The 12,580-nt window shown below is 44.3% G+C and overlaps 1 long non-coding RNA gene across 1 annotated transcript; it reads right to left on the reverse strand.

The window, feature by feature from the left end:
* Nucleotides 1,493-9,274, reverse strand: LOC110388102. The gene is made up of 5 exons (XR_002432805.1): nt 8,799-9,274; nt 6,273-6,439; nt 4,000-4,137; nt 3,468-3,597; nt 1,493-2,945 (listed from the first exon to the last, which is right to left on the reverse strand). It is a non-coding gene; the product is annotated as an uncharacterized LOC110388102 (long non-coding RNA).

Consider the following 12,580-nt stretch of genomic DNA (forward strand, 5'->3'; position numbering starts at 1 on the left):
CAAATAGGTAATGGAAGCTGACATTTACGTTGTGTTCTTCCTCCAGATAGGCCAAGGTGGCTAGTAGTCCCTACAGCCGTGAGCAAAGTGCACAAAGCAGCTCCTGGTGGGAACAGCGCTCTGTGCAAGTGTACAGCTGATGCTACAGCACTGCCTCGTGGCTCTGAATGCAGAACAGTGAGGAGGAGGTTGATGGGGACTTTCTCTCCTCTTATTCCCTGTTATTTGGGTAAATATATTCTGGAATCAAAGTAGTCTGCATTTCCTTAGAAATTAACATGAAAGCTTTGCCTGCAGAAATTATGATGAAAGCTTTGACTGCAGTCACCGTGAAATGGTGGAGTTCAAGATCCTTAGGAGGTTCCTTGCTAGGGTGATGTACAGCAAGCTCACTACCCTGGACTTCAGAAGAACAGACTTTGGCCTCTTTGGGGAGTTATCTGCTTGGTAGAGGACTTTGGGATAAAGCCCTGCAGGGAAGAGGGGCCCAAGGAAACTGGTTGATATTCAAGAATCACCTCTTCCAAGCTCAGAAGCCATGCATCCCAACAAAGAGGAAGTCCGGCAAAAACACCAGGAGACCTACATAGATGAACAAAGAGCTCCTGGCCAAACTCAAACACAAAAAGGAAAATTACAGGGAGTGGAACCAACAAGAAGTAGCCTGTGGAGGAATACAGATAAATTATCCAAGCAGGGAGGGATCAGATTAGGAAAGCTAAAACCCTCATAGAATTAGATCTGGGCAGGGACAACAAGGGCAAAAAGAAAAGCTTCTGTGGGTATGTTGGTGAGAAAAGGAAGATTAGGGAAAATGTTGTCTCTTTCTGGAAGGAAACAAGAGACCTTGTTACCTTGGATATGGAGAAGTCTGAGTTACTCAATAACTGTTTTGCCTCAGTCTTCACCAGCAAGTGCTCTAGCCATGCTGCTCAGGTCACAGAAGGCAAAGGCATGGACTGGGAGAACAGAGAACCACTACTATATGAGAAGATCAGGTTCAAGATTGTATAAGGAAGTTGCAGTTGAACAAGTCCATAAGGCCTGATGAGATACATCCACGGGTCCTGAGGGAACAGTAAGATGAAGTTGCTAGCCACTATCCATCATATCTGGGAAGCTGCAGCAGTCCAATAGAGTTTCCAGCAACTGGAGAATTTATACATGGGAAGTATCTACCAGATTGTTTCATGTATCTCATACCTCTCTCCCGCTCCCCACTCAACTCCTAGGTCCCAGCCGCAATGTTCCCTGTGTTACTTCTAGTTCATCTTGAAGGATGTCATACAAAACTAGATGTTCCACTTTCCCTCTTGAAGGTATTGTAGTGTCACTGAACTACTTTCCATGTACTCAGGCACTGGGAAACCTTAAAAACCTAGTCTACATCCTAACTGTCTATAACTGGAATGTGTCTGCAAAACAACCATAGTACCAGACTACCCCACAACCATTTAGACATAATCCATTCCTTATTTTTTTTCTAATAAAATGCTTTAAAAATAGTTTATTTTTTTCTCCGACTGTCATACTTATGTTTCAACAGATTTCAGGTGTGCCATTAGCTACAGTGCTGGATGGGAATCTCTGTATTAAATTTACCTTTAGAGATCTGAAGAGTAAGCCCACTCTTTCTTCTGTTCAGTGCATAACTTGATTTCTGCACTGTTTTTTGTTACCAGTTTTATTTCCAGGAAGGCAAAGACAAGCTGAAGGCAGAGTATTCTATGTACACCTGAGCTTTGGGAGTATGTAGTTCTTTTTTTACAGATCTTACTTGTGCTGAAGGATATGGAGGTTGGTGTTTGCATGTGGAGAAGATACTCTGTGAATTAGACACCAGCTGAATTACCAGCCAGGCACCAATTGAATTACCTGTGATTTTGGGGCCTAAGCTGTTTCCCAAACTATTTTGGAAAATCCTTCTAGACATCTACTTACACTGCTAGGTACCTAACTTGTTTTGGAAAAACATCACCTGTTTTCGAAGGGTCTTGGCAGAAGTCATTGTGATGTTGTTCACAGTGTTGGAAGTTATGGACATATCTGTTGAATAATGTTTTCAGTGCCCGCCTCCAGGTAGCCAAAAGAAAGCTCACTGAAGAAGGCAGATGTTCAGCTTTGGTCCTGTGAATCTGACATATCATCACTCTTCAAACAATATGCATAGTCCAAGGTTATCCAACCCTACCCACTCTCTGAACACGTGAACAGGGCATTATTTGCATTGGTGGAGAATAGGTTAAGGCTGTATTTTAAAACATAGCTTTCTCTTCCCTTCCTTACCCAGCTGGAAGTGCAAAGCCCTAATCTGTCTTCCTGCATTCATCCGGTATTCAGCACTTTTGAAGATTGAATTCCCCAGCTGTTTCTGACAGAGTGCTGTGAAAATAGGACAGAGAAATTCAGCTGAACTTTCTAAAAAGAGCTTACCCTGGGAAGCAGAAAGAATGACAGCATAGCCTAAAGGTATTCACACTCAAGTAGACCGAGTTTCTCAACTTATTTTGCATAGCACACAAAACAACCATCACTGAAGACCAGGGTCAGATTTGGCCTACTGACCTAGGCTTGAAATAAAGCAACAAAACGTGAAAGTTCTGGTCTCCTCAGTAAAGTCATCTTGTACGTGCTTTGGTTTATTCTGTCTAGCAGTGTCCCATTGAGAAAGGCTTAAGCAGGTGCAAAAACTAAAGGTTTTCCTTTTTTTTCTGGTAGAGAATTAATTCCTCTGAAGTCTCCTGCGAGCAGGCAACCTTCTCCTGTGCACTGGGAGTCTCCGCAGCTGAGTATTTCCACGCCTCTGGCTCTGCAGAGCGTTAATTCGGATGGGAAGGACAGCTGTGTTGATGACATTGAGCCGTTCATTCAGTTCTTCTAGCCTTTTCCGTATTGCCTGGACTTCCCTCACAAGATTCTCCACGGCTGCAGAAACAGGGCGGAGACTGCAGAGAAAGTAATACAGGAGAGTAACTCTGAGGACTGTTCTTGAACATGCAAAATAAATTACCAGGCCTTGTGTTTCTTGAAGGAGGGAGGGCCCTTCATGCCGAAAGAGCCGCAAGCAATTAATTAAAAGATGCTTCCAAAACTTCAGCACTTCCAAAACCAAGGTGCTGGTCTATTAATAGACCAGCTTCTTCTCCCTGCGCAGTGGCCAAGTCCATTAGTAGATTTGTAACCCAGTTCATTTTTCCAGCCTGTTCTCACAAGATTGAGGTGCTGAGGACAGCATAAATTTTATTAAGGGTCATTCTTACCATCATGCCAATTGGGAATATTTCCCAATAAAGAGTGAGCAGGTTAGTCAGTTTACTAGGTTGCTCAGAGCTGCTAGCGTAACAGATACCAACAGCGGGATTCATCTCCCCACACTTGAACAACTTGAAAGTTAAGGAAGATTAATCCTGGTTGAGGCAGGACAGCCAGGGGAAGTCTAAATCTTGCCTCCACATGAAGGGAATTACCTGGAGATCTCCGGCAGTAAAGACTCTGGGTTGTTCAGCAGGATGTGTTTCATTTGCCAGAAGATGCTGTTTCCCCATTTCTCAAGTGTTTGAGTAATGCTGTTAATGCCTCCTATGTTGACTTTGTCAGCTAGGTTAGCAGCATGGCCATGGAAGGGAGGAAAAGAAATTTGACAGAACAAGAAAACATGAGCCAATAATCTAAGTTTAATTCCCCTCCCCTTCACCTCAACTGTGAGTTGCAGTGAAATGCCAAATATTAAACATATGGAGGATCTAAATTAAAAAGCAGATAACTCTCCCTCACCACATATTTCTCTGCCTTCTGTTGCCAGAGTTTTCTGCTGTCACTGGATGCCCCAGCTGACTATTTCTAAAATGATTTTTCTCCAAAAATCTCAGCAGCTACCCAGGAATCAAGAAAGAGCACTCATGAATGAGCAGTATGTGTCTCACTCCAAGGACAAAACAGGCAAATCCTCAGCCCTGAGTTAGCGAATACCTCCCACGTTGACCCACCACCACTTCTTACCGCCTTCTCTGTAGTCCCATTTCAGGTTTTGGTCCAGAAAGTCCTCCTGGGATTTACTGCAGGGCAAGAGGATGAAGAAGAGGAAGAGAGGAAGAGTCACCATGATGGTGGTTCGTAGGACCTTGACTTTCCCCTGCTCTGTGGAGACAGAAAATCTCACTAGCTGCTTTATTTCTCTCTTTCCTCTCTGTCTCCCACCCGTGACCCGAACACAAAATTTCTCTCTGGTAATGTATTTCTTTAAAACATTTTCAAGCTGCTCAGCATGGCTTCTACAGAAGCAGAGGGACTTTTTTTTCATGGGCACAAAGCACCTTACTTTTTTTTCAAGCTATAGAGTAGTATGGAGATACTTCCTCAGCAGGCAGCATCTATGAAAGTAGCTTCACTTCGGATGTAGCCATGCTAGGATAGCACCTAGCACTTATTAGCTATAAATGTTATGTGAATGTCAAGGGGAGGCACTAGGAGGCACAGAAATAGTTACATCCCCACTTTACAGTTAGAGAAAGCAAGGCACAAACTAGCAAAGCAATTCATCAGAGATTTAATAGGGGCAAGAATAGAAAGCTGTTCTCTTTGAACTTATCCACAACCCAGTGGCATAACTGAGATGTTGCCCCATGACGAGGTCTCAGAGACAAAATACAAGCGAACAAACTGAACAACCTGAAAAACCAAAGGCACATGCTGTCTTTACTTAGCCCTCATGCCTGGGGGGGTCTGTTCCCCCTGAGCAAATCTGCAAAGTAGGCAAGAAAAGTAGATAAACTGATGTGAGCATTTACTTAAGCTCCTTATCTTTCAAGTTCATCATCATTTCAAAGCACATGGAAATCAACCCTAACCTACAGGCCCTTCTGGACATGTACCATCTCTGAATGCAAGACAATAGATTAGTCTCTCCGCAGCTTATTATCATGCTAATTTGCTATTCTGTCTTGACTACATAGTCCTTCAGTGTTGAACTCGATATCCTTTTTTATGTCACAGACAGCTGTTCTGGTAGAAACTGGCTGAAAATATCAATTATGCACATATTGCACACAGCAAACAGAAAATATGCATTGCCAAGTTCATGGGTTTTAGTGATGATTTCAGTCATCTGTAGTCACAGTGATGGAGAAGCTCATGTAAGAAGCAGGCACTTTCAGAAAACCCAAATTATTCCCCTGTTTGTACACATGCATCAAAAGTCTAAGACCTCGCTGCAAAATATGAGAACATTAAATTACTTTTTTACTATCATATAACCCTCATCTTCTAACCATCTGGGAAGAATTTAGGCACCTCAAAACCTGTTGGGAGCTGTACCAAATAAAGCAGAACATAAATAAATCCTTTTACTTTGCGCTGTTCTTACATCTAATCACTTGTGTATTTTAATTGAAACTGCATTTATTTTTCCATATATTCAAAACAGTAGTATGAATATAGCCATACTGATGGAAAATGTCTTGCTATTCTAAAAATATTACTTTCCACCTGTCAGGATGTATTTTGCACTCAGTATTCTTCTTCTAATTGCAGTGTTCATTTAAAGGAAAAAAAATAAATTGCCTTCTTCCTATCTCACACATACACACACCTCTTCCTCCTCCCCCAGCTCACCCAGAGCGAGCTGCCAGAATGCAGATCTCTAAGAAAGTTTGATGATGTCTCTGAGGCACATAAAGTAATGGTCTCTACGGACATTCTTGAAACTATTTGCACTGACACCTCAACTCCTCTGCCTCTCCGGTTTTCCAGATAAATACTCAAGCCTTTCGACTTTTTTTTTCTTTTTCTTTTGATGACTATGCACTGCACATCCCTTTTAAATCTTCCCTTATGGGAAAGGACTTACTAGATGCCGATGTCTCTAATTGCAAATGATTTCAAAATGCTGCCAACAACTAGGAGACTGTGGCTTTCCAGCTCATTTTAAGACATCCTGAAGAGATTGGCCATTCCTTACCCTTTCCACATACCACCTGTTTCAACACCCTAGGGCTGGAATACTTTAATCTTTCTTTATTTAATAAAAGCAGGGTTGTGATAAGTTCCATCTGCATCTGGTACTGAAAGTCCACCCAACTTGACCTCGAACTTTTCAAAGCATCAGGCATCCACATGGATCACAAGACCCACATGCTCTGTTCACAGTGTCCCTCATGGACCTATTTCTTTGTAGCTTTGTTCCTGCATTTCTGAGTGCCTGCTGTAATTTGATATCAGGGTAAACATCAGGTTGTAATCATTTTGAAACAGATGCCCATATCTCAGATACTCACATGGAAATCAAGCTGTCTTCTCTCTCTTAGGTGGAATTGTAGAAGGGAGTTAGATATTTGCTAGGAAGGTTTCTAGCAGAAGAAGTCTGCAAGGTCATCTGTAATAGGAACCAGATACCAAGCCCAAGTATGTCTTCAAAACAGTCACAGCGTTGCACTGGAAAATACTGTCAGGATAGAAAGCAGATTCAAAAACACTCGCACATTTTTGGATGAAAGCTCTTTTCTAAGTCTGGTGAATAACAATGAGGTAGTAGCCTTGTTACTGCTACTACTAATTACAATAATATGGCATGTTCTCTGACAGAAAATTACATCATGTTCTGCCCTTGGAGTGGGGTAGGAGCAGTGATTCACTGCCTTCATGTGAAAGGAATGAAGACAGATACATTCATCTCATTATCACGCAATATTTTTTTCTTCTTTTCATCTCTCAGTTTTTCACTCCAACATGATAGAAGAGCTCCACAAGCCAAATACCCTGAGCACAGCACATCCAGGGTAGCTGTCATGCTATCCAAGCCTAAATCCCTGCCCCAAAGCAAAGGAGCGCTGCCACAATCTGAGCTCCCATCCCTGTGTCCCTCTGTCATTCACCCCTTCTGTTTCTGGCTGCTATAATCCATTTCCAGTTAGCACTCAGCAGGGAACAATGACAGAGCACTGAGATTTCATTGGTACCCACCCCAGATTTCGGCACATAGAGGGAAAGCAGGCGGTGACTTGAGTTCCCTGCTGCCCATGGGCTGTGCTGGCTGCTAGGGTGTTGGGGAATTGTCCAGGTGATGCTCTCCCGGTGCCAAACACAGCTTCCTTTCGGAGTACATTCTATCTCTGCCTCAGACATGTGAGATGTTGCAGGTTGATTCAGAGCTTGCCTGCCCTTGTGCAGCAAGGAGGCTTGAAACCTCTGCCTGCACTTCTAGATGCTCTGAACATACGCTCTCCTAATGCCATATGTGAGCATCCATTGTGTTAGATGAGCACATGCTTGCTTTGAGGTGAGGGCTTTGTTGGTTAGAGCTAGCAGTCACTGTGGTAATACCTAAAATGAAGGATTTTTTGCCGCAATATTGGGTTGCTAGTGAATTAGCTTTGTGGTTTGCATTTGAGACCTGTTCTAGTCTCATAATTTTCCCAAGTTCCTTTCAAGCTGCTTTCAAACTAAAGCTGAAGAGTGATACTGGGTTTGGAGTTATTTGCAGAGAAATAAAATATACTTTTAAATGAATCAGGGAGTTTGTTCTCAGGTAAGTCATAAATGCATAAAATATAACTTCTATCCCAATGGTAATGGACATTTAAACAACAAAGTAAGTTTAAGACTCTCAATTTTGTAAAGGATCTCAAGATATAACAAGGATGTTTTGGAGGCTACTGGAATTTTTCTGTCTTTATTTCCATATAAAATACTTTAAGGATATTTTAAGGTTATGTTACTTACACACAGCACTAAAATTTTGTTTCATGTATAAAATCAAAGAAGTTTTAGGTGCTATAAACAAAACAGTTACACATAAAAAAAAAACATTTATTAGCTGCACACGGTCTCTCAGTTAATGCCAGTTCTGCTAGAACTCCCAAGCTGGGATTCTGAAAAGACTCTGAGCTTTGTAGAGGAGAGAGCTGCCAAGTCTGTGGGTTCAGAACAAAGAAGGCGCAAGCCCTCCCTATGAAACGGATGGCATTTGTTAGCTCTCCAAGCAAAAGAAAGGGGTAATATCAACATTAGCATATGGCTGCAGTATTATGTAATGGTGGAAAGATCAAGAAAAATGCCTAAAGCGATTTAAAAGTTGGAGCCAACAATGTTAACCCAGCTGCTCTGCTACATCTGGAATATCACCTGTTATAAAGCCCTTATGAAGAATCCCTCGGTTTAGATGCATGTGGGTTAAATGCTGTATGTTGGTACACACACACACACATCTTTGGGTTACTCAGCCATAACAATACCTTTCTGTTTTCAAGCTTGACAACAAGTATGAGTTAACACCAGAGTAACAGTAGTGCTTTTTGCATATAATTAAGAGTTACACTGTTCATTTCTGCCTGGATGTACTATGAGAGCAGAGCACCCAAATCCAGGGGCAGAACACACATCCACTGTAAATCATGACATCAGTCAAGTACATTTTGAGGAGATAATACATATTTTGTGCCTCTTCTCCAAGTGTACCTGCTTTTTCAGGATATGTCTCATCTCCATCTCTTCCACTTAGAGGTTGGTGCTCGCTTCTAAGAAATTTCCTCTCTCCCTGGACAGGCAAACACAGTTCTGGCACTCTCCATGTCTGTCTGTCTGTCTGTCTCTAAGGATCAGCTCTCTCTTCCTCTCATCTCTGCTCACTGGAAATGTAGGTAGCAATCCTCCAGCCTCCAAGTCTACACCACTCTGCACACATTCCCTCCTCTCCAGGAGTCCCTCAACCCAAGCTTTTCCCTAGGTGCGTGGAGGTGTCTCCTCCTGAGGAAGAAAGCAAGCATTCCTGGAAAAGAAGGCAGAGAAGGGCATACAGGCATTACCTGCACTCTTGAGGACAGTCCTTCTGGGATGAGACTTCCAAATCTCTGTCTGCCTGCTCCTCTTCTCCTTACCACCCCCTCTGCATTTCAGCTTGCACTGAGTGACGTGTCCCTCGTCATTTCCCTGCTCTCTGCATTTCCACAGCCTTTTTGTGGAGCCTGCTCCAGCTGCACCTCTCCTGCCCCTCCCTCCCACTCTTGCAGGCTGGCCATCCCCCCACACATGGCAGCCTCGTGGGAAGCGATGAAGCGATGGAGCCCCTTTGAAAGGAGTCCTGCCCACGAGGATACCCCTATATCTCTTTGCCTCTGGTTCTTTTAGGCAGTGCTCAGCCCCTCCGGCACAGCTATCCTCCTCCTAGTCACACTTTCCACTATGCGCCGCTCCTCTCTGGCTGCTTGAACCCTCCAGCCATCCAGCCACGAATTAGTTCACCATGTTGTTCCTGCCTCTTAGCAAGCATGCCAATTAATTCCCTGCTGATTAGTTCACTCCCGATGTGCTCTGCCAAATCTATTTCTGGTGGAATAAACAAGGAGGGATGAATTGACGGCAGGGTTATTATTTTTTTCCCTGCTCCTCCTCTTCCAGGTCTGTGCCTGCCAAGGCAAACAGGCTCAGGTCTGGTCAGCACTAGACAAAGTGATTCCCAAAGAAATGGAAGGTGTTAACGAGATGACTTTTATGAAGCAGGAGGTGAGGCCTCAGATCTGGTCTCGTCTGTGTCACACTGCCATTTTACAGTGATTTGAGGATGTGCAGCCGCTGTGGCCCTGAGCAACACAGTTGCTGCACATCTAGGCTCATGACTAGACCTACGGCATTGCTTGCAAGTGCAGTGGCCAAATCTGCATTCTTACTGATATTACTTATCCAGTATCAGCTGGCAACAACACCCTCTCTGCTTCCTGACCAGCCTATTCTTATTTAAAACTCTGCTGTCCATGGCCAGAATGTCTGCTAAGTAGTGAAAAAAAGATCCTTTTCCACAGGGCGAAGGATCATCCAGCCACTCAGAATAAAAGCCCAAGTCCAGAAATAAAGGAGCAAGAGGCTGTGTGCAAATGTTACAGTAAGAGCCGGATCCCTAGCTGGAATGGATTCAGCATTGTGGTTGCAGCGGGACAACACTGGTTCACCTAAGGTGAGGAGGTGACGGGAAGGGAAACCAAGTGGGCTCCTCCTGAGCACATCCATAAACATCAGCCAGTGCTTTGCCAGCCCCACTCACGGGAGAGACTCACCATCAGGGCTATCTGCTTCTCTGACACTGGGCACGAACAGTTCAGGCTGCTCCTGCCCACCCAGTCCCACTGGCTCAGTGGCAGGGAAATTTCCGAGAAGGCTGCCCTATTACAGAGCCATGCCACGGAAGCAGTGGGACACTCAGTTGCAGAGTTATAAAACACGTTTTCAAAAGCAGCACACAATATGCAGGCTTAACACAAACCAGCCTCCAGAAGAACTGGAAGGCTGTTTTGTCAGGCTTCAAGCAAGCAAACAAAATGTCCAGGCAACAAGCAAATAACCCAAACAATCATGTGTCTCCAGCTGTTCCCTGTTTAACACCGGGCAAACGCAGTCTCATTGTGCTGGGACACCGGGACCCAGCTGAGCCCTGAATGAACCTGCTGGGACATCCAGATGGACACAGCAGGGCACCCTGAGGCAGCCCAAGTCCAGCCTGTGCTGGTGAAGGGTTGTGCCCGACATCCCAGACTCGTGCTGGCAGAGGACTGTCTCTGTGCAGCTCCTGAGGTTATTGGGGTGAAGAACTTGAGGGGGCTGCAGCACTTCCCTTCTCTGCCTCTTGCTTGCTACCATCCACATTTCCAGCAATGTGAATGAGGAGCGCTGGCCAGCCCAAACACCACATTGAGGCTGTGCTCTGACAGGGACACCAGCACCCTTTTGCCATCAGTGTGCTGAGCTAGGCAGAGATCAGGAATTTCATTAGTACAGTCAAACAAGAAACTCGCTTTTTCTCTTTCCTGTTCCTTTCCCTTTTTCCCTTCCCTTCCCTTCCCTTCCCTTCCCTTCCCTTCCCAGGTTTGACTGCCTGAGCTCACTGAAAACTGCACGCTGCTAAAACTTTCCTGAAATGCACTTGCTATATGTAGCAGAAAACACAAAGTGCTTTGTACCTGCTAGGAATGGTAACGTCACTTTTGCTGTTTTGACTTGCTTTCATTGTTTCTTTCTGCTAGCTCTTATTGCTTGATTGCATGTTATTTTGTTGTTTGAACAGACATTTCCTATTTATTGCAGTATCTGCTCACACGTAAGTTCTCCATCCTGGAGAGACTCAGCCAGGCACAGGAGTAAAAAAGCCAGTGCTCCTGGGCCTGCCCATGCAAAGGAGAAAGGCAGGACAAGAAGGATAGGCAAAAGCATTAGCTTAGCACACACAGGAGTGCAAAGATACAGCTTGGCACCTGGGACTGCCAACAACCCCACTTTTCCTCACATGGGAACCTGCAAGCATGTTCTGTGGGGTCACCAGACCAGAGGTGAGCTCAGCATAGACTCCTTATGCCACTTATGATTTTTCTGCTGTGAGTCCCAGCAGTCTCCACACCCATCCTGCAGGAAAGAGAGAGGCCCAGCAGAGCAGCAGGAAGGCTGACATTGCTGCAAGTCGCCTGTGGCTTTATCACTTTTCAGTGTGCATGATCAAAAGGTCAGCCACCAGCTGCAAAGAGGGAAAAAAATGGTTACCTCTGAGGACCCATGCTAGAGGCAGCTCATCTTGGAAGCAGAAGGCAGGATCAGCAGGGATGCACCAGGCCAGCATCTGGCAGCCCGCACATAAGGTAGCTTGACAGAGAGAAACATTAATTATCGCCAAGGCCAGCTAATGAACCAGAGCTATGCAAACACAGAACCACTGTGAACTTAGTCTGATCACATAACTGTGTCAGATCCCATGTCATGAGCCAGAACAACCTGGCCTGGCAGTTTGTGATGCTGTGGCTTTAAGCACTGTCTTCCTGCAGCCAGGTGCAGACATGACAGCAGAGTCCCAGCAGCTCACTGGGAGGTGTATGCCCCTCAAATCTTACAGCAGAACTGCATGCACAATCACTTCATCATGTGGCTCTGTCAGAATGACCCACTTTAGTTTAAGCACTTTCAACAGCAGTTTTACTGGGGTCCTTTCTGAATCAGGAAGCTCCACACAGCCACCCATACCCAAACACTATGTTTGAGAGGAGTGTCTGAATGTCTGTACATAGATCCAGGGCAAGGCAGCGCTACAACCCAACTCAAACCTCTTTCACCATTTATTACTCCCATCCTTCCCTCAGTGAGCTCCAGCTGTACAAGGGAAATCACTGTACAAAAAGGTCAGTTTTTCTCACTTGTGGGATGTTCACTGTAGGCTGGTCCAGTGGCTGAAGCTGAAATGAAGTCTTGCACAAGCATAACATAGATGAGGGGATTGAGGCTACGTATTTCCATGCTTTTTGGCTTGTAACATTTTTCTAAACAACCACATTGCAACCCAGGGCTCTCAGACTTAGAAGCTTAAACCCCAATATTTCATTTTTTCAGCATCTTGTGTCTTCAAATTGATTCAAAATAAATAAATAAAAAATCATGTAAAAGCAACATTCACATAAATGAATGATTTATTTGTAACTTCAGTTTTATTTTCACAGCTATTTGATTGATATTAGTACACTTGACAGGTCCAATTTAAATGCAAATCAGCTTCCATTTGCAATGTAAATAAGCAAAACTTCATTTTTCATGCTTTGCATATTATTAAACTCTCTGA

The sequence above is a fragment of the Numida meleagris genome, chromosome 1 (genome assembly GCF_002078875.1).
Source record: "Numida meleagris isolate 19003 breed g44 Domestic line chromosome 1, NumMel1.0, whole genome shotgun sequence".
NCBI classification, from domain to species: Eukaryota; Metazoa; Chordata; class Aves; order Galliformes; family Numididae; genus Numida; species Numida meleagris.